Here is a 20306-nt window from a genome sequence, read left to right on the forward strand (position 1 = left end):
TACGGACTAGTAGACTCAGTCCCAGCACCCAGTCCCCTGGCATAAGCCTTGGTATTACAGTCATCTTCAAGTAAAGAAACAGCAGAAGCAAGAAACAGCAACGAGAGTGTGTGTGCTGACGTTGTTTGCCCTTTTTTGTGCAAAGGGGCATTCCAGAAAGCCATGATGAAGGGGGAGGGCAGGTTTCATTAGGGTGGAATGATTGGGAACAATAAATTAAGCAGTAGGCTGAATGCTTCATTGGTCTTCTCCCACACATATAGCTCGCCTTGTGAACAGAAAAGTGGGTTAATTACAACCATAACTCACCTCAACACATTCATGTCAACATACCTGATGGCTGATCTTATTAAACCACATGACACTGCTCTAGAGGAGGACCAGGATAAATGGGGACTTGAAAATTGGTTGGAGAATTTGTATAGATAATGTGATCGTATGAGCTTAATACATGAAAATCCTTAACTAGGTCTTTCTTAACTTTGAAGAATGGGTAGCCTATCCATTCAATAGTTAACAAAGACCGAGTTAAGGATAGGTTAAGTATGAATATTAAGGGCCTTAAGGCCTAGGTAAGTATGAATCTCAGAGAAAGATTATCAAACTAAAACGAAAATGAACGTAATTATAATTGTGGTCAATTTCACCTTCAACTTTAGCACAGGTTAGTCTAATAAATGCTAAACTAGATCAGAAAACAGCTACAGTGAGAGGTTGAATGGTAATGTCCAGCTGATACATGCTTCAGAGGTCCGCTCTATTGTGAGTGAGGGGGGAGAAAGTTGTCTTGTGCTAAAGAGAGACTTAACTAGCCTGAACATGGGGGCTTAACTCCAAAGGGGAGGGGAAAAACCAACATGGTCGCCGGGGTTGGAGGAAACCATGGTGAGGAGGCTAGCAACCGCCTGTCAGTAATGGAATGAGCAGCCCGACAGAAGCGGTAACTAGACACTGGGGGAAATACACAGAGTTGACCCAAGTGACGAGAGAGAGTGGGAATAATCGGTCAGCTGTTTGTGTTGACAAATTGATTATAATTTGTTTAGCCTGGGCCTGACTGGCAGCACAAGTGCAGCAGGTGAAATCCAATTCACCGTATTCATGGGACATAACCATCCATAAAACCTCTGAATATAGACCCAAACACAGAAAAATGTTTTGGGGAAAAAACTGTTTGTAAAATATATGACTACCCCAGTGCCTTGATACTATCTCTAGCTAAATGGGTTAGGCTACATTAAATGGACAGGTTTTTTCCCATAATAAAACTCTAATTACATGTCATTATGCTACTTGATGCTGCTCTGATCCCATGATTGTTCTTTAATGACTAATAAATCCCTGTATAAATGACAAAAGGTTTAGAGAGGATTTCAGAGCCCTCGACATGGCCTTTGAGTTGGGGCAGCTCTCCCACCTCTCCCCAGTCTAAAGCTCAGTTCCCCCAGTCCCAATCCGCTCCCCAGTGCCCTGGTCTTGCCTCGGTGACGGGGTGGGGTGCAGGGACCACCAGGGCTGAGGTGGCCCCTCGTATGGTGGTTACAGTAATCTAATTAGAGCTGTCCCCCAAAACTGGGCAGTGCCTCAGCGCTCTGCTCACGGGGGGTGACGAACACAAAAAACACAAAAAACATCTCATGTAGATCCAGACTAAGCCTATACCTGCTACTTCACAAGAAAAGTTTGCCTTATGTGGAGAAAAAAGTGCCACACTAATTATGCAATATCAAAGCTGTAGCTGAACATAGTGTTTTACTAAAGAGAAACTGTGAGAAGTTGTTGAGAGAGATAGCATCGCAGAATCCTGGTGTGTTTTAACGAATACTCTGCACGCTAATAAACCAAAAGACACAATCAGAGGGCAAAAGACAGGCAGTAAAAAGTTTTACTTCACTTCCCCCCCGGCCATCCTGTCGATCAATGCTGCCTCTCTATGGCAAGGATCGGAATTGACAGGCAGGTCAGTCACCATGGAGACCACTTGAACACTTCTGAAGAGGCAAAAGGGTCTGTCGTTGTTGTCGTCCCCCCTGCACTAATGACATATAACTTAGTGTTGCATCTGGGTTGTATTCTCAAACGGCAGAAAGCAACTAATCTGTGTTGGGTATATTGTTTGCTCAAAGAGAGAGAGAGAAAGAGAGAGAGAGAGAAGGGAATGGAAGGTTGGGTGGGGAGAGCCGTGTTGCCTAGTAGTGTGCTTTCTAAGTCAACACAAATGACTCCCACCTCTGACTCTTGTCCAGTTACTTTTCTAATGAAGTACTGCCAGCAGAATGAATAAAAGGCATGGATTTTTCTTGCTCTCTGTAGTTATAGGACAGAAAGAGCAGTAACTGGCTTGTTGGTATTTGATAAATCCTCACAAAAGTAAAGCTATTGTTTTTAACAAACAAGTAATGCTTGTAGGCAACACTCAAACCAAATGAGAACGGACAGTAGAATAAATGGAGGTTCAAAGTGTAAGACTGTTTATTCCCATCTCAATATGGTACACTCTGGAAAATCTTCAAAAATGTAACAACATGAATAGCTACCCGTCATAGGCTACTTACTGGATACTGCTCATTGGACTGGTATGTAAACTGTGTGGAACTGTGAACACTGAACTTGAGGGTTTACTTATGACAGAGGCTAGGCTGTTAGAATGCACTGTCATCTGCTGGCCTCCTAGGATATTACAGGTGAAGGTGCAGATATTGGGTATGAATACGATGGCTAGTGCAGATGTGATGATGGTGGCCGTATATCTATTGTTCTTGGTGTGACAGTCATTTTGCATGGTTGATGTCCAGGAGTCTTCGTATACATTTTAAGTATAACAGAAACATTTTCAATCCAACTGCAGCTTGAGGCTGCAATCTCTGCGGGATATAATTTGTAACCAGGCTCCAGAGTCAAATTCCAGGTAGGCTATCAGTAATCCCAGTGATTCCCAATACTACTAACCTGGTCACACAGATCTGTATGTACCATATATGCATTAGATTCGTTCAACTACAACTCCTCAAGATGGTGTTTATTTTGGAATAATCTTTACAACAATCACTTTGAGTGTGATTTGGAATGAAGATATATAAAGTGATTGTTGCTGTGTCATAAAAAGCTGAAAACAATGAAAAAACATACAGGCTAGCTACATAGAAAATATATGAAATACCAAACCCAGTGGTGCGGTGCCTGGAGAAGTGGGTATACTCTAATATTGCCCAAAATGTCCCAAATGGCAGGAAAGGCGCTCTGTGTGGAAAATTCTATAAGAAACAGTTACATACACTCGGAATTAACTAAAATGATAAATCCCATATTTGTCTTTCACAGTCAGGCCAAGCTGTACTGTGCAAGCAGGGGCGTAGTGCTCACTAAATGTATTTCAATTTGAGCTGGTTGAAACTATTTACTAATTTGACCTGGTGAAGCTATTTCTGGAAAATGTATTCTGAACAATTAAAAATATATTTAATTACTACAAAAATTCCATGAAAAACTATACAATTACAAACTGCGGAGGCTGGTAGGAGGCTTGACCACTCTGGCAATTCAGAACTTTGAAAAAATATATAAATGCACTGTGTGTCTGCCTTGATGTTCATAAAATTTCATGGAACACTCTTGCGAAGTGGAAACCAGAATGATATGTGACCACTTGGTTATGGCGACACCTAAGCCAGAGAGCCCACCGCAAAGCCCAAGGAGCCTGACCCTCTCTGAAAGTTGCTGTAGCCCTTCCTCGGGATATTTAGCCTACATTGGCTATTGGTTGAGACGCAGGGCCCGTTCTAGCTTGGTATGTCAGGGTGGGTAATTGGAAATGTGAATTGGGCCAAGTTGGAGGTAATAATGCATTTAAGTTAGAGTTTGTTGAGATGCATGAATACACCACATCAAAGGCATGATTTTATGGCTGTTTTTCGTGCAATTCTATGTAGTAATGATTTATGTTCCCTACTTGGTCAATTGATTTGATCGCATGTTTAATCTATGCAAATAAATGACTTGATAGTTAGTGTCAACTGAGCCAGAAATTAACAGGTTTCTGATTTCTCCCATTTCTTTCAGGTTTTCAAAGTCTCTTTTTATGTAAAAAAAACAACAACAACATTGTATGTTCTATGTCCATAACAATGCTTAAACCTAAATTAGGAGACTACTTTTGAGGTCTGGGAAAAATTGAAGAAATTTTGATTTGAGTGTAGTTACCCTTTAATTCAAGTGCACAGGCACCTAGCACTGTTGTTTGGTTAGCAATGTTTCTGTAGCACATGAGATGGAGTTTGCAAAACATAAGGCAACTGAATTGATGCAAATAATCATGATATCACTGGTTGAATCAACGTTGTTTCCATGTCATTTCAATGAAATTACATTGAACCAACGTGGAATAGAAGTCGCATTGACGTCTGTACCCAGTGGGAGGCTACTTTGTAGATAGTTAACATTTAATTGAGAAGGTTTTTGGGAAGGCCTTTCCATCTACCAGAAGACTGTTAGGCCTATCATTAGCATCGCTATATTTTACCTGTTTGAAACCTGGACGTTTTACTTCCTATTTTGAGCTGTGTCTTACCTTGTTTCAAAGTATCCTATAGCCAAAATCACTCCATTAGAAACATGTAGGCTATTATTTTTTCCTCATATGCGTTCTACATTTCTAATTTATATTTCCATAGCTGTCTATGAAACTACTGGCATGTGCAGCGCACATTTCCGAATGGTGTTTGCGCAAAATGCAATTTGGGACCTTCTCATGTAGGACTACCGCCGTGTGCACGTTGCTGAGCCTAAAATATGAAGAAATAATCGTTTAGCAAAAATTTAAGCTGAACATTCTGATCTGTTTCATCAGCCTTTTTAATTGATACAGCGTATACCTCCACTACACTACTTTGATATGCAGTGGCAATTTTAGCATGTAAATCTTGGTGGGTCAAAAACCAAAAAAATGTGGGTCGCATGCCAGCAAAGCCACTACACAACACAACACTAAACAATACATTAATTGCACTATAATGGTGACAAACGGTGCCCACAAACTGTTAGGGCCTACATAAAGCTGTCCCAAAGGCAGAGTCCCAACACCTTACCATTGCTACACCTGGTTATCAGCGGAGCCTTGTCTGGCAGCGAAACAGTTCATTCAGCCTCATTTACTGGCTTTAAAAAAACATAGCTGATATGGCTGACTTGCTTAAACAAATGTGGTTTCTACTGACAATTGAGATGTACAAACTATGGCATAAGGGGTTCCAAGCGGATTAGAGGCAATCTGTCATTTCGATTAAGACATTAATGAGCGAGCTAGGATGGACTAGTCAATATAACTATTTGTTCATCTCTTTTGAAAATATACAGCGACAGAATTCAGAACATGGGCCGTTCTTACACTAGATAATGGTTTGAGCAAAAAACAAAAACCTCCACTCCCATTCAAACCCAGAATCCTATACTGGATTTCTCCAGACTTCCAACACGATTCAACAAGACAAGATTTGGAAGGATGGCCACGCGAGGCTAGTGTTGAACATAGCAGCTAACCACATATTGGTGGTGTGACTGCCTGATTATGTTGAAGACGTTGCATTGCATTAACCAATGGTTGTGCGCCATGTCATCAACTGTCAGGCATTACGTTGCTATATCATATGATGTGGTTAGCTGATATGTTAAACACCTATCCAAGCTTTGTGAGATCTGGCAGGCATCTGCAATGTAGTCAGGCAGGAATGCCATCCATATGATATAGCGGTATAGCAATCTAATGCCCGACTGCGCAGTCAACAACGTTGCATGCAAATGACGTGCTATGCAACTATTGATTGATGCAATGCATTATCTGCAATTTAGTCAGGGCTTGGAACATGACCCTCAACTAGCTGAATCAGGTATGTTAGGTTAGGGTTGGACTGAATACCCACAGGATGGTAGATCTCAAGGAAGAGGGTTAGGTAGGTCTGTTGTAACCTATGTAAGTACTAGGTCGTATTTATTGGTGCGGACCGTAGAAAATTCCCTTTTGCAATGGAAAACAAAAAACAAGCGTTTCTTATAGGACAAGTTCAGGTTGTCCCTTGCTGTTTCAGTCCATTTTTATTCTGTTTGGTGCTGAGTGAATACAACCCTGTATTGTCTCCAACCAAGTCCCAGGTTTTTGTGGGCACACTGCCCCACGAAGTCTCATTTGCACTTCTATAGTTTAAGTTTTGTTTTTGTGTAGAGAGCAGTCTCCCGCATTGGTCGTTGACCGATGGTCGACCCAGATTCTACTTTATGAATTCAGAAAGACTGTTCACGGGAAAGATCAAAAGGAATAATGTGACGGACTGGTCATTTTCTCCCATCAAGTCCGTGTGTAGTGTCTTTAGATTGGTCTGTTACACTGGTCGCAGCAAGACACTTGATTATTATTATTATTAAAAAAATAATAATTTGGTAAAATGTTTTAAGATTTAAAACATACAATATACTTGCAGTGAAGCCGCTCAACAACTACATCACGTTACTCATCTAACAGACACACAAAAGCAACCAGGGTCAACGCCCTGCTCAAGGGCACATCGATAGATCTCCCACAAGGTAAAAAAAAAACGGGGACCCGAACCAGCGATTCATCAGCCACCGGCCAAGCTCCTAACTGCCAGACCACCAGCGCCCCAAGATCCCCCTCACAGTCACTTTATTGCCACACAATCAGAGTTGGTGCTTTTGGTACAGCATCATAGGCAAAAACTCTTACAAGGTTTTAGTTCGAATGTATTAGTAGACACGTAAAACATTTTAGGGCACAGTGTGAATTACATTGACTCTTGAATTGCAAGAGACAAAACAATATAGAACAGCAACAAAAAAAAAAACTGCTGATCGTGGACTTCAGGAGCGAGTAGAGGGAGCACACCCCCATCCACATCGACGGGACCGCAGTGGAGGAGGTGAAAAGCTTCAAGTTCCTCAGCGTACACATCACTGACAATCTGAAATGATCCACTCACACAGACAATGTGGTGAAGAAGGCACAACAGTGCCTCAACAATCTCAGGAGGCTGAAGAAATGCAACTTGGCCCCTAAGACCCCAACAAACTTTTACAGATGCACCATTGTGAGCATCCTGTCGGGCTATATCACCGCCTATATCACCGCCTGGGCTAACTGCACCGCCCGCTACCGTAGGGTTCTCCAGAGAGTGGTGCGGTCTGCCGAACGCGTCACCAGGGGCACACTGCCTGCCCTCCCGGACACCTACAGCACCCAATGTCACAGAAAGGCCAAAAAGATCATCAAGGCCAACAACCATCCGAGCCACGGCCTGTTACCCAACTATCATCCAGAAGGCGAGTTCAGTACAGGTGCATCAAAGCATGGACCGAGAGACTGAAAAACAGCTTCTATCTCAAGGCCATCGGACTGTTAAATAACCATCACTAGCCAGCTACCACCCGGTTACTCAAACCTGCACCTTAGAGGCTGCTGCCCTATGTACATAGACATGGAATCACTGGTCACTTTAATAATGTTTACATACTGTTTTACTCATTTCATATGTATATACTGTATTCTACTGTATTCTAGTCAATGTCACTCCAACGTTGCTCATCCTAGTATTTATATATTTCTTAATTCCATTATTTTACTTTTAGTTTTGTGTGTATTGTTGTGAATTGTTAGATACTACTGCACTGTTGGAGCTAGGAACACAAGCATTTTGCTACATCCGCAATAACATCTGCTGAATATGTGTATGCAACCAATAAAATGTGATTTGATTTGAATATATCCTAGAATCATGTAGACGTTAATGTGTATCTACCAGTATAGAGTCTGAGAGCAGAATGTAGGAAATAGTTGGAATGGCTTTGTCCTAGCAGGTAGAAATGAGAAGCTGTGAACAGTCAGTGCTCTCTCAGTGGAGGGAGGTCATGAAGGTGCGATGGATTTCTCATGTCTTTGAGGAGTAAAATTATGCCTTCCTATCTACATTCCATTAAAGTCACCATCCATGTCCGCATTTTACTTGCTCAAGCTGACAAGCTAAACATCACCATACTCCAGCACAGCATACTTGAATACATGAGCCCTTGTAATATTGGTATGATATTCTTAGAATCCATGTACTGTATATCAGCACCAGGTCAAATTCCTGGTACATGTAAATGTTCTTGGTGAAGCTTGTCCTGATTTTACAGCCCATTGTTAGAAAGTTATTTACAAACAGAAGCAAAATCACCATGTCAGTAACAACACAACACAGTAACATAACAATAGTGTACTGCATCAGCCAACATATCATGGAAACAACCTCACTAGTAAGTCCTAGCAATAATCAGTGGAGTAGGTTTTTAGTGTGTTACTGGCTAAGGGCACAAAGCTTATACTGAAACAGGGTTTATTGCATCATGCTGGCTGGATGTGAATAATGTAAAGTCAGTATCATCTACCATGGGGCTTGCCTTACGTGAACTCTTGTATTATGCCTTAGCGATTTCTTAGCTGATTACGGCCCACTTCTCATATGAAGTCTGTGATATGTATACCGATCCATACGTAACATTGAGTTAGGAAATGTCTTAATTAACAAGTGTCATTCTTTTCTTAGGACAAAGAAGATTGTCCATTTTTCCTGATCAAATAGAGGTTTTGAAAGCCTTATGTGACCAGAGACAGCTGAGGCAGCCACCAGAACTGGACTGTCGGAGAGTGTGGTGGAGGTGAGGGTCATTAATGTTCTGTTTTGTATTCTGTGACATGAGTGTAGTTTTGTAATATCTCCATGGGTTCTGGGCAAAACATTTGGCTTATGACTACTTAGGAAACTTCCTATAGCTTTACTGATGATTCACCTTTTATATAAGACATTCATTCAAAGCATCCTAACCTGCTTCCTTGGGTGGGATGGTTGGCAGCGTCAAATCACAAAGCATCCCATCACTCTACAAATCAAGAACCATCTATAAATCCAGACAATTTTACTAAGACACATCCACTACACAACCAGTACCAACTGCTGCTGTCAGATCGAAGGTTCAACACCCCACTCTGTAGAACAAACAGGGCACACAAGACATTCTTATCAACCAGCATCAGGTTTCTAAATACAGGAAGACTAAACCGTAACCCACCACTTACAGTATACTGTCGTAGAAAATTGCAAGATTATGTTATAATGCTTGTATTACATTATAATGGTTGTTTTATTCGACAGAATAGAATATTCTGTTAACTATTGTGTGTGTGTTCTACTGAGGATGGGCCTCTATGAGATAACACTGACAGAGAAGATTTGCGATGTCTTTGGGTGATAAAACCTCAAGAGCATTCCAGAGAACATGAGCTAATGGTTCTGTTCTATGCCGTACCAGGGAGAGACAGTTCTAGTTTGGAGTAGGAGGGCCAGACACTGGTCTTTACAATGAAAACTGTTGACACAGCAGTAACTGTCTGCTATGTTTTATAGATATCTTTCATACAAATCTTAACCTTTGTGAACTGTTCCTAAGATCTGTGGTTCGTCATGTAGGTTGAGAGGGGTGTATCTTGGCTATAAAAGATCTTTGTACTTTTCTGTTGGTACGTTTCGATGGTTCATTAGAGATAGCGCATCATTGAAAGTCAAAAAGGCTATTGCAAAGCTCTTATTATTAAAGATGTAGTTTAAGTATAACTCTGACGTGTGTGTGAAGTTTGTAACTCTCCTCATTTGGTCATGCAGAAATATACCACGACAATACCTCGATCTATTTGTCTGTCTGACCTTGTGAAGTATTTTGCTGTGATATTTATGTTGTATTTAAGTGTTGAATGTCCTGTGATGTGTTACATGTGTGCCATTATTCCCAAACAAATGCCGTTATGTAACAATGAAGTATTCGTTCATCCATTGTTGTCGGACTAGTGGATTCCCTCACCTGGTCCCAATGCACTCCCTACCCCTTCCCCTTGGCTAGCTATATGATATGGGTATGACTTCAAATTCATGAAAAAATAACATGCAAATCCTGGATCCTATCCTCTGCTATTGTCATAATAATGTTGATTCTTATGTAATTTAAACTTTTTCCAGTAGCTGTTTGTGTTTTACCGCTAGTTTCATATTGCCTGGTATAACCCAGATTCAAAACTCCCCTCATTGCCCCTCTGGTTGTGACACAATACAGATAATTCATAGTATATAAGGGCTCCTTTTTCAATCATCTGTGAGTTAAAAAGCTGAGTTGGTGGAGCAATATTTTTGTGTCTACTCTTTTAATAAAGTATTACGTGCATTTACTCTGATTTGAGAATGTGATGCAGTATTGTGCTCTCTTCCTATTGTTTCCTCTAGAATTGGTTAAGGAATGAAAGAAGACAACTGTCCCAGAGTCAAGCCCCCCCACCCAAAAAGAAGATCTACAAACATAATGTGTCAGCTTACAACCTGTTTATAAGGGACCTCCTTAAAGCAAAAGGTTTGTGCAGGTTTTGGCTATAATTACAACAGCAAGGTGGGCATTCATGTATTGTGGACTGTATGCATTTCTCAATCGGTGTGTCTTTGTAGGTTAATTATTATTACATTTAGATGAATTATCAGAGGGGTTTCTCTTCAGAACTTTACGGGTCTAACAACAAATTCTAAGGTATACTGACTCCATCTGACACATATTTTTACTTTGTTTCAACAAGTAAATGTTTTGTTGTTGTAATGCTTTGAAAGAATAGATAAAACAATGTCACTGACATTGCCATGTTTTCTGTTGTATGTCAGGAGTCATGGAAGGTACACCAACTATTTTACCGATAAGCATTTTTAGGTATTGTATTTTATTTTTTTACATCTAATTTCATGTATTATTCATCTTGTCTATTTCTACATAATTTTTATATAGCATTCCTTGTCCACAACCCCAAGGACCCCATTCCAGTCAGCACAGCCTCATCTGAGAGGGGAAGGGACTTTGTTGAGGGCCAGGATCTGATCGGCAGGTTCTGTACACTTTTCTGGTACACATATTTTTAAAATAACTTTGGTAACACTTATCCTCAAGCATTCATTTGATCACCCTGTTGCAGGACAACTTTTATGCAATGCAGGACATTTTTAACTTGTAGTGTATATTTGAGGTTTGAAAAGGCTTTCCACTTTGAAATGTCAGACTTGATTTTCCCTTTGTGAAAAATGTATCAACCCCGACAAAAATGTCAATTAATTATAATCCACATAACAAGTCACATTTCCTGTTACTGCGGGATTATTTTCCTGCTGTAGCAAACAAACTCAAATTAAGATCCTAAATCTATACATCTATAATGCCTTTAAAACACACAGCATTGTGCCTCTTTTATTGTTACATCTAGGCAAACCTGCAGCTTCACAGTCAACGTTTAAGGTTCTGGCAAGGCTAGGGTGCAAGGAGTAAAAGCCTTATTCAACCAGAAGTATAGTATGTATCATTTTATTTGAAATAACTATTCAAATGTGCTGTATATCTGTGATTCAACAATTAAATAACGGTCTTGCGCACCTTTTAAGCAAGCTTAATACATGTATCCAGAACTCTGCCTGTGAATTGTAGTGGTTACAAGGGCTGACATGATATCACGCCCTGACCATAGAGAGCCTTTTATTCTCTATGTTGGTTAGGTCAGGGTGTGACTAGGGTGGGTTATCTAGGTTGTTTTATGTCTATGTTGGCCTGGTATGGTTCCCAATCAGAGGCAGCTGTTTATCATTGTCTCTGATTGGGGATCATATATAGGCAGCCACTTCCCCACTGTTTTTTTGTGGGATCTTGTTTTGAGTTAGTGCATGTAGCACCTCTGATGTTACGGTTAGTTGTTTGTTTCCTTTTGTAAGTTTCACTGAATAAAATATGTGGAACTCAGAGCACGGTGCGCCTTAGTCCATGTCTCCACACAGCTGTGACACATGTTGTATAAAAACACATGTGGTAGCTGTGCCTTGTTTGTTTACATGGTTGATATTCAAGTAAGCAGATTTATGGAACACTGGTAGAAGCTTGGAATAATGTGTACACTTGATCTTCCTTCGCTAAAGCATTATTTCTGTTTATGTTTAGATGAAACAGGTGGAAATGGCAGAGCTCCATATATGCCTGTGGCTGCCAAGAAGGGGGTCATTGAAGTAAAGGGCATGTCAGGTGGGATAGAGTTAAAAAAGCCCTCTCATTATGGCATGGCTCAACTATCTACCATTTTGGAGGCAGGCTGTTGCATCAAGTTCACAATTAGTAAGATGCAATGAACTCTACAATGTTTCAATGCAGAATTGTTATGTCTTGATCATTGAGATGAACAACATTGACATATACAGTACAGGCAGTGACTTGACCCATTACTTTAGACAATCAGGACATTCCCTTTGAACAGATACCCATTGTGGCCACTGCTCTCATTAAAGGTCAACGGTGGGCTTTGCTATATATGGCCATCCACCACCTGTTATTGTTTTTTTATGGGCCAATGTGTCTGCTGATTTTTTTTTAAATATCTGTTTGCAGCTGGGGGTGGTTCTGGGCCTAGAGCTGGACATGGAGATGGGAGTGGAGCTGGGCCTGGAGATGGGAGTGGAGCTGGGCCTGGGAGTGATGCTGGGTCTGGGCCTTTAACTGGAGGTTGGGCTGAGGTTGGAGCTGGAGGTTGGGCTGAGGCTGGAGGTTGGGCTGCACCAGGACCTGTGTCTAATTCCCTGGAGGATGGAAATAATATATGCATGTACACTGAGTATACAAAACATTAAGAACACCTGCTCTTTACATGACATAGACTAACCAGATGAATCCAGGTGAAAGCTATGGTCCCTTATTGATGTCACTTGTTAAATCCACTTAGATCAATGTAGATGAAGGGGAGGAGATCGGTTAAAGAAGGGTTTCTAAGCCTTGAGACTGTGGGAAGCATTGGAATCAACATGGGCCAGCATCCCTGTGGAACACTTTTGACACGTCGAGTCAAATCAAATCAAATCGTATCTGTCACATACGCCGAATACAACAGGTGTAGACCTTACTGTGAAATGTTTACTTACAAGCCCTTAACCAACAATGCAGTTTCATGAAAATAGAGTTAAGAAAAGGAATTTAATATATAAACTAAAGTTTAAAAAAGTAATACAATAAAATAACAACAACGAGGCTATATAGGTACCATGTAGGTACCATGCCCTGATTAATTTAGAATGGTGTTCCTAATGTTTGGAATACTCAGTGTACAGTTTGCCCCTATATAAGTCACACGCACAGACAGATAGACATTCATTCCTCAACCACTTTTATCTTCTGAATCACTGTCCTTTTCTACATCTGTGCTGACTGAGCCATCACCAGCCTACATTGAAAATGCTTGCTCGAGCTTTAATATGTTCTGCAATTTATTTCAGAGCAGCACAGAGGCAACAAGGTGAGAGTGTTGGCTTGGCCTCACACTGCCCAAGAGAAGCAACGGCCTCTTTAAAAAGCCCCAGCTCTTGCTGATAATAATCTCTTGACCATTGTGTAGGTCTGCACAGCAATGGTTTGTCCATCTGAAAAACAATTTTAAGAAATGGTCATGAAAATCTTTAGTTTGATAGAAATCTTTCATATATTTCAAAATGCCTGGGTGAATGAGACTTATATAACAACAGCAGTGATATGCCAGGGTGTGATGGCATAGTACCTGCATACTTCCTGACCAGGCTACAATAGAAAGAGTGCTCCAGGACAAGCCAAAATTGCTGCACAGTGTTTTTAGACACCAGGGTACACTCCGGTTTCTTTTCTCCATGGCCTTCAATCTTTTCTTCAGACTGAAAGGGTCAGGTGACAGGAGGAGGTGGTGATAAGAGTATAAAGTAACAGGAAGTAGCCAAGAGATGGTGGGACCAGGATACAGGACACAGTAGGGTATAGGAACGTGGCAGTCATGACTGGTAGGGCTAAGCCAGACAGAAAGGGGTGTTTAGAGACGGGATAAAACCTTAGGTCAGAGATGTAGCAACTACTTATGCGACTCGCTGTTGCTCTGCGAAAGTTTCCACATATCTCTCCTGCCAGGTAAGGAACAGCGTCCTCTTGTCTGTGAGGGTCTCCTTCATCTGACGGGTCCAAACTCCCACATCCGACTGAGTGCTGCCTATGACATAATCAGGGGCCTAATTAAATCTATTGCAGAACAAAATAAACCACACTGGCAGTTGTGATGAGTTCTACATGTGAAATGCTTACAAGTTAGAGCAAATATCTTATTGACAATGTTAGGAATTAAAAAAAAAAAAATAGTCAGTGAAACCACAGCAAGGATTTTTTCATCAAATCAATCAAACGTATTTTATAAAACCCTTTTTACATTAGCAGTTGTAAAACAGCATCACAGGGCTCTTTACAGAAACCCAGCCTAAAACCCCAAAGAGCAAGCAATGCAGAGGCAGAAACAAAATACAAGCGGTTCATGGCGTGCATGCTTGTCAGATAGATAACCAAAATAGCATGTAGCACACAAAAACACATTCAAACGTTCATAGATGACCAGCAGGGTCAGGTGAAGACCATAATGGTTATAGAGGGTGCAAAACATTTAAAAACTGTAGGGACAGATGGCTTCTATGTTTTAGGAAGTCAAGGTTTATGGGTGGGGTGGGTTGTGGGGGCTAGTACCTTTCTGTTCACCTTCCCACCCACGGGCCAGACTACACTCAATCATAGGACTGACAGAAGAGAGAAGTCTTCAGTCAAGACATGAAGGTTGAGACCGAGTCTAATTCTCTCACATCAGCAAACCATTGCATAAAGAGGAGCTCTGTGGGAGAAAGCCTCATCTCAAGCTACTGAAGTCCTGCTTCCAATTCATCTGATTGAATTAGCAGAAAATTACATATAAATAAAAATGATGAGCAAAACACATGGAATCTAACCTGGAACGCTGTTTAGCCGCACCATATTACGCTGCATCGGCAAGATAGAACAGACGCCTCCGATAAGACAAGGGGTGTCAGTCTGTGTATCTTTGTAAACAACAGCTGGTGCACAAAATCTAATAGTAAGGAAGTCTCGAGGTTTCGCTCACCTGATGTAGAGTATCTCATGATAAGCTGTAGACCACACTATTTACCAAGAGAATTTTCATCTCTATTCTTCGTAGCTGGACTAAGATTGAATCCTACTACACGGGCTCTGATGCTCGTCGGATGTGGCAGGGCTTGCAAACTATTACAGAAAACAAAGGGAAGCACATCCGCAAGTTGCCCAGTGACACGAGGTTACCAGATGGGCTAAATTACTTCGAATGCTCGATTCAAGGCACGCAACACTGAAGCATGCATGAGAGCATCAGCTGTTCCGGACGACTGTGTGATAACGCTCTCCGTAGCTGATGTGAGTAAGACCTTTAACTTCTCTGGGAGATGTGGGACGCTAACGTCCCATCTCAACAACAGCCAGTGAAATTGCGTGGCGCCAAATTCAAAACAACAGAGATCTCATAATTAAAATTCCTCAAACATACAAGTATTATACACCATTTTAAAGACAAACTTCTCATTAATCCAGCCACAGTGTCTGATTTCAAAAAGGCTTTACGGCAAAAGCACACCTTGCGATGATGTTAGGTCAGCGCCAAGTCACAGAAAAACACACAGCCATTTTCCAAAGAAGGAGAGGTGTCACAAAACTCAGAAATAGCGTTAAAATGAATCACTAACCTTTGATGATCTTCACCGGATGGCACTCCCAGGACTGCATGTTAGACAATAAATGTGTGTTTTGTTCGATAAAGTTCATCTTTATGTCCAAAAACCTCATTTGAAATTGGTGTGTTATGTTCAGAAATGCATTGTCTCAAACTGTAACGACTCTCGTCGTTGGTTGAAGGAGAGGAGTACCAAATTGCAGCGTGGTATGTATCCATATTTATTCAAACACTTTATTCAACACGAACAAAAACAATAAACAAAACGAAACCAACGACGCTACAGTCCTGAACACGTGAATCTAGAAAACAAAGAACGCAACGAACAGGAACAATCACCCACAAACAAACAGTGAGAACAGCCTACCTAAATATGGTTCCCAATCAGAGACAACATAAAACACCTGCTTCTGATTGAGAACCATATCAGGCTAGTTAGACAACCCTAAACCAATGAAAACACATAACATGGAATATACCCACCCAGCTCACGTCCTGACCAACTAAACAAAAACTAAACAAAGGAAATAAGGTCAGGAACGTGACACAAACAAACATCCGGTGAAAGTGCAGAGAGCCACATCAAATTACAGAAATACTCATCATAAACATTGATAAAAGATACAAGTGTTAAACACACAATTAAAGATCAACTTCTCCTTAATGCAACCGCTGTGTCAGATTTCAAAAAGGCTTTACGGTGAAAGCACACCTTGTGATTATGTTTGGTCAGCGACAAGTCACAGAAAAACATACAGACATTTTCCAAAGAAGGAGAGGTGTCACAAAACTCAGAAATAGCGTTATAAATATTCACTAACCTTTGATGATCTTCATCGGAATGCACTCCCAGGAATCCCAGTTCCACAATAAATGTTTGTTTAGTTTGATAAAGTCCATAATTTATGTCCAAATACCTCCTTTTTGTTTGCGCGTTTAGCCCAGTAATCCAAATGCTCAATGCGCGATCACTTAGTTCAGACAAAAAGTCAAAAATGTTATATTACAGTTCGTAGAAACATGTCAAACGATGTATAGAAATCAATCTTTAGGATGTTTTGATCATAAATCTTCAATAATGTTTCAACCGGACAATTCCATTGTCTTTAGAAATGAAAAGAAACGCAGCTAACTCTCACGGCCGTGCACCTGACTTAGCTCATGGCATTCTGCCAGACCTCTGACTCAAACAGCTCTTATTTGCTCCCCCTTCACAGTAGAAGCCTGAAACAAGGTTCTAAAAACTGTTGACATCTAGTGGAAATCTTAGGAAGTGCAATATGAACCCATAGGGGGTCATTCATATATATTGGATAGGCAATGACTTAAAAAACGACAAACCTCAGATTTCCCACATTGCATATTATAGCTTTTGGGCCAGAGTAGCAGGCAGTTTACTCTGGGCACCTTATTCATCCAAGCTACTCAATACTGCCCCCGTTCCCAAAGAAGTTTTAAACAGGTCAACATTCACAAGGCGGCAGGGCCAGAAGGATTACCAGGATGTGTACTCCGAGCATGTAGTGATCTACTAGCAAGTGTCTTCACTTACATTTTCAACCTGTCCCTGACTGAGTCTATAATACCAACAAGTTTCAAGCAGACCACCATAGTCCCTGTGCCCAAGAACACTCAGGTAACCTGCCTAAATGACTTCCGACCCGTAGCACTCACATCTGTAGCCATGAAGTGCTTTGAAAGGATGGTTATGGCTCACATCAACACCATTATCCCATAACACCTAGATCCACTCCACTTTGCATACCGCCCCAAAAGATCCACAAATGATGCACTCTCTATTACACTCCACACTGCCCTTTCCCACCTGGACATAAGGAACACCTATGTGAAAATGCTATTCATTAGCTACAGCTCAGTGTTCAACACCATAGTGCCCTCAAAGCTCATCACGAAGCTAAGGACCCTGGGACTAAACTCCCTCTGCAACTGGATCCTGGACTTCCTGACGTGCCACCCCAAGGTGGTGAGGGTAGCTAACAACACATTCGCCACACTGATTCTCAACACGGGGGCCCCTCAGGGGTGCGTTCTCAGTCCCCTCATGACTGCATGGTCAGGCACGACTCCAACACCATCATTAAGTTCGCTAATGACACAACAGTGGTAGGCCTGATCACCGACAATGATGAAACAGGCTATAGGGAGGTGGTCAGAGACCTGGCCATGTGGTGCCAAGACAACAACCTCTCCCTCAAAGTGATCAAGACAAAGGAGATGATTGTGGACTATAGGAAAAGGAGGACCGAGTATGCCCCCAATCTCATCGACGGGGCTGTAGTGGAGCAGGTTGAGAGCTTCAAGTTCCTTGGTGTCCACATCACCAACAAACTATCATGGTCCAAACACACCAAGACAGCCGTGAAGAGGGAAACGACAATGCCTAGTCCCCCTCAGGAGACTGGAAAGATTTGGAATGGGTCCTCAGATCGTCAAAAGGTTCTACAGCTGCACCATCGAGAGCATCCAGACTGGTTGCATCACTGCCTGGTATGGCAACTGCTCGGCCTCCGACTGCAAAGCACTACAGAGGGTAGTGTGAATGGCTAAACAAAACAGAAAACAACTACCCACAAACACAGGTGGGAACAGGCTACCCAAGTATGGTTCTCAATCAGAGACCAAATATAACTCCGACTCATCCTCTGGTTTCAAAACCGAAGTCCAAACTCTGGCGGTATGGTAACTGAAATGTATGGCAACTGCTTGGTAATAATAAGAAACAAAACCAGCAGAACGCTTTTGACACACCCACTCCATTCCACACGCCCTTTACTTTCCTTTCCATACACCCACTCGCCCATACTCCTGTCGCCATATTGGGATGCAGCTACCCCCTTCTCCTCTATTGTAGGTTGTGTGTGTCGGCGGGCAACCGCAGGGTGCATGTGATGAGTCTAGTGCAGTAGTGCCTAGTTAGAGGTTAGTTGCATGCCCGCTTAGCACGTGCTTGCATACACTCGCTTACAGTTTGCTGCCGCCGGCTAGCACTTGTGGTGAATTGGGAGCAGCTTCATGCACAAGTCTCCCCTTGTCGGTACAACGCCTCTCCATGACTAAGAATCCCGTCGGACCTCTTCGCGGCAACACACGTTAACTGGTTGTCTTGAAACTCCAGGCTAACCGGCAGGGATCTCGGAGCAGCAGTGGGCCCCAGAGATGCGTCTATACAGGCCCACCTCTGTGTGGACACGCCCTGACAGCCACCAACCCCTGCCCCACTGCCTTGTGGGTTAGTCTGGTACGACAAAGGCTAGGGGAGCACACCCTGAGAGAAAAGCAGCACTTGCTGGCGGCAGATTGGCACGCTGGCAGATTGGTGTTCTGGCAGCCTCCTGCAGCTGTGGAAGATACTAGTTGTCCTGGTTACCCCCCTTGCCACTGGAATTTCACCTTCGTACAGTGAAGTAGTGCTGTTGGGGATTGTGCACCCTCAGCAGCACTTTAAATAACTGCCTTGTTGCAGGTATCCACTTCTGACCTCGGTGAAGCCATCAACCGGAAACCGGACTAAAGTGTGGTGGCTTTGGGGTATCAGGTGGCGGGGGCAGGAGTGAATGAACCAGGAGCCCTTAATTAGACCCCTGCACGCCAGAGACACAGGACTATTATGGTCGCCAGCAGTTGGGACACTGACGATAATAGCAATAGACCCCATCAGAGAACAGCTTTGATTGCTGCAGAACTAAGGCACTACAACATTGACATTGCTGCCCTGACTGAGACCAGGTTCCTGGATGAAGGTTCCCTGAAAGAGGAGGGAGAAAGTTACAACTTCTTCTGGAAAGGTTACCCTCCAGGTGGACAACATCAGCACGGTGTGGGACTGGCAATTAAGAACAGCCTTCTACCCAGCCTCACTGAAACACCTGTCGGCATAAGTGAAAAACTCATGTCGCTCCGTTTCCCCCTAGGTAAGATGCGTTATGCTACTCTTCTCAGTGCATACGCACCTACGTTACCATCTGAAAATGAGGCAAAGGACTGCTTCTACCAGTCACTAGAGGAGGACCTTCACCACATCCCCAGGAATGACAAGATCTTTCTGCTGGGTGGCTTCAACGCTAGGGTGGGACAGAACAACAGGATATGGAGTGGAGTACTGGATAGGCATGTTGTTGGCCAGGTCAATGAGAACGGAATGAGACTGCTAACTCTATGTGCCAAGCATGATCTCATTGTCACCAAAAACCTTGTTCCAGCAGAAGAACAAATATAAAACATCATGGATTCACCCACACGCCAAACACTAGCACCTGATCGGCTACAGTACGTCATAATGAGAAGTTCTGACACTAATGACGTCCTGCTGACACGTGCCATGAGGGGTGCAGAATGCTGGACAGATCCCTGTATGATACTGGCTAAACTCCAGGTGAGAATACGTCCCCCCCAACACCTGCAGAAGTCCAGTAAGAGGCGTCTGCACTTTACCCGGCTTGAGAAAGCTGCAGAAAGGGACGAGTTCCGTCGCTCTCTTGCTGAAAGGCTGAGGGAGACTGAGCCTCTTCTGAGTGCAGAGGACCCCATGGACCAGAAGTGGGCATCTATTAGCTCATCTGTGGATCTGTTGGGGCAGTATGCAAATTGGAGTGGATCTAGGGTTAATGGTGTTGATGTGAGCCATGACCAGCCT

This window comes from Salvelinus fontinalis, chromosome 12 (genome assembly GCF_029448725.1).
Source record: "Salvelinus fontinalis isolate EN_2023a chromosome 12, ASM2944872v1, whole genome shotgun sequence".
Taxonomy (NCBI): domain Eukaryota; kingdom Metazoa; phylum Chordata; class Actinopteri; order Salmoniformes; family Salmonidae; genus Salvelinus; species Salvelinus fontinalis.